The 2795-nt window shown below is 43.4% G+C and overlaps 1 long non-coding RNA gene across 1 annotated transcript; it reads left to right on the top strand.

Annotated features, from left to right (window-relative positions):
- Positions 1–287: 287 nt before the first annotated feature.
- Positions 288–2429, top strand: LOC130368494 (uncharacterized). Its single transcript, XR_008892485.1, has 3 exons — positions 288–411; positions 854–922; positions 2388–2429. It is a non-coding gene; the product is annotated as an uncharacterized LOC130368494 (long non-coding RNA).
- The last annotated feature ends 366 nt before the right edge of the window (positions 2430–2795 follow it).

Genomic DNA, 2795 nt, shown 5'->3' with positions numbered 1-2795 from the left:
CCTGACTGTGTCTCTTTCTATAGGATCTACATCTGTTATTCCTTAAACCTTTGTTCCTGTTCTGGCTTCTCTGTGCATTCCAGGTGAAAATATTCTCACAGTCATAATCACGTTTGTCTCTGAGGAATTTGTCCCTCTTTAATTCCTTGATATCAGCCTGGAATGCCGCTAACTTCTTTTCAAGGCTCTTTAAATACTGAGTGGCTGCACACCGGATCTTGGGTGAAATCATTATATTCAATTCTGCTTTGTTCTAACACTAATCCTACCAAGGTCATAACATGAGCCTGGTGTGCTTCATTCCACCTTTGTATAAATCTGGCATTATCCTGAAACTTCTGAGCGCCCAGCTACAAGTCTGATACCGGATGGTCTCTACAGCCGGAGGAGTCGAGCAACAGCAACCAAGCGGTGAGTGCGGGTACCTTTTTCTTCAGTACTATTATTTAGCAGTATTATATTTAGGGGGTGCAGTGTGTGGCAGTAGTATATACAAAGGGGAGAGTGTGTGTCAGTATTATATTCAGAGGGGACAGTGTGTGGCATTATTATATTTAGATGGTACAGTGTGTGGTAGTATTATATTCAGAGGGGACAATGTGTGGCAGTATTATTTGTAGGGGGTACAGTGTGTGGCAGTATTATATTCTGGGGGTTCAGTGTGTGGCAGTATTATATTCAGGGGGTGCAGTGTGTGGCAGTGTTATATTTAGGGAGTACAGTGTGTGGCAGTATTATATTTAGGGGGTACAGTGTGTGGCAGTAGTATATTCAGGGGTACAGTGTGTGGCAGTATTATATTCAGGGGGGAACAGTATCTAGCAGGATTATAATGATTATTGTCTTTATATAGATGATGAAGATCTGCTGACAAATTTCTTAGTGCTGACCGGAACTGCTCCGAGAACCAGAAACCACAGTAGTACGTGCCGCTTTACACATGCTGCTTTACACCTGCCAGGCATTTGGTTAATCATACATCCAATAATATATGTATGTAAAAAACGTTTAGAGCATGATATTCACAACACCCCTGAGGAAGTCGCTTGCGACGGAACGTGTGGGGTCTGTGGCCCCGTCCCTGCCTCCATCATCTGTGTCACCGGCTCCTGTCTAGTTTGCTATGCTCATAGATTGTACTTTATAACTACACTTTGCTTTACATGTGTTCTAACCGGTTTGCGCCATTATTGTATATGCATGATTATGTAATTATTATTGTGCATACTGGTATAGAATCAGATACCTTAATATACTGTGACATATATATGTAGCATAGCCATCTGGAGCCGTGTTAAGACCTAATATTAAGCTGCGGGACGGGGACTTTCTCGGGAGTGGGGGTTCATGGCCCAGCCCAAAGGTCTGTGTTGTGGCTCTTGGTGAGCATTTAAATTTTTTTTAAATTGTATGTGTATGTACTGAGAGTTGTACCCTGGCTTCGGTATTGTGGTTGAGCCCCCCTATCCTCGTGTATGGTACTCAGGTCGTTAATATCATTGTGCTTTCTGACTGTCCCATCAGAGCTGTAGTCACTTGTAAGTTCTGCAGTTACAATGGGAAAAACTGTACTCAAATCTGTGGCTCTCCAGGCATGATGGTAGTTGCAGCTTTTGCAACAGCTGGAGAGCCACTTGAACCGAGGTGATCGGTGGATGCCCCAGAAGTTTGACCCCCACCCAAAAAAATGGCCTGCTTACTCTAAAATCCCCAGACCTACTTTTGGTCCCTCCTGGTGCAGGGTGAGCCTAACTGGGATTTTTTGGCACTGAGGCCCTGTGCTTTCCAGCCATGCCCCTGGCACTGACGTCACATCACTTATGTCTGGCATCTGCTGATGTGACTGCGTCTGTGTCTCTAAGCCTTATTGAGGGGGAGCGTAGGGACTTGCGCACTACTGATGAGCACGGGTCAGGCCTGTAGTCTCTGGGACATCCAAGAACTGCTGCTGTGAGTTCAAAAAGTTTAAAAACACACTAAGGCTGCTTTCACACTATAAAAATTCATCCGTTACAAACGTCCGTTAGAAAAGCCATGTTAAACGGTCGTTAAACAATCCCATTCAAGTCTTTGATATTTTTTTTATTATCCATTATTAACCGTTATAGCCCGTCGTGAACAACAGCCGTTAGTTGTGACGGAAGAAATAACGGCACATGCACTCATTTTTCTTCCGTCACAAGAAATGGGTAAATTAACGGCCATTATTTTTAACATTGAAGTCTATGGCTGACGGACGCTAGCAAATACACCCGTTAATGTCCGTTATTATTACGGCCATTATTTTTACTGAGCATGCTCAGTAAAGCCTTCACACCCCTGAAGTCACATGGTGTAGTGCTCACACCCCCTGTCACACCCCCCTCTTTTCTTCTGGGACTGTACAGCATGAGGTAGCACATCTAGAGCTCCATCTGCCACCGTCTGACAACAAATCCTTTTTCTGTGTATTTGGAAACATGTGCTTTGCCCGCAGTTTGTATGGGTGCATGAATGATTTTGGTAGGGAATAGTGTTGCTCGCGAATATTCGCAATTCGAATATTATTCGCGAATATCGCATATTCGCGAATTCGCGAATTTCGCGAATATAGCGCTACATATTCGTAATTACGAATATTCGTTTTTTTTTTTTTTTTTTTTTTTTTTTTCTTCACAGTACACATCACAGTGATCATCCCTCTCTGCTTCCAGCTTGTGTGGTGTAAAGAAGGCTGTATTACTACTGTGTGAGACTGGCGTGCGAAAATTCGCATATACGAAAATTCGCATATGCTAATTTTCGCATATGCGAAT

This window comes from Hyla sarda, chromosome 4 (assembly GCF_029499605.1).
Source record: "Hyla sarda isolate aHylSar1 chromosome 4, aHylSar1.hap1, whole genome shotgun sequence".
Taxonomy (NCBI): Eukaryota; Metazoa; Chordata; class Amphibia; order Anura; family Hylidae; genus Hyla; species Hyla sarda.
This window is presented reverse-complemented; position numbering and strand designations above follow the sequence as displayed.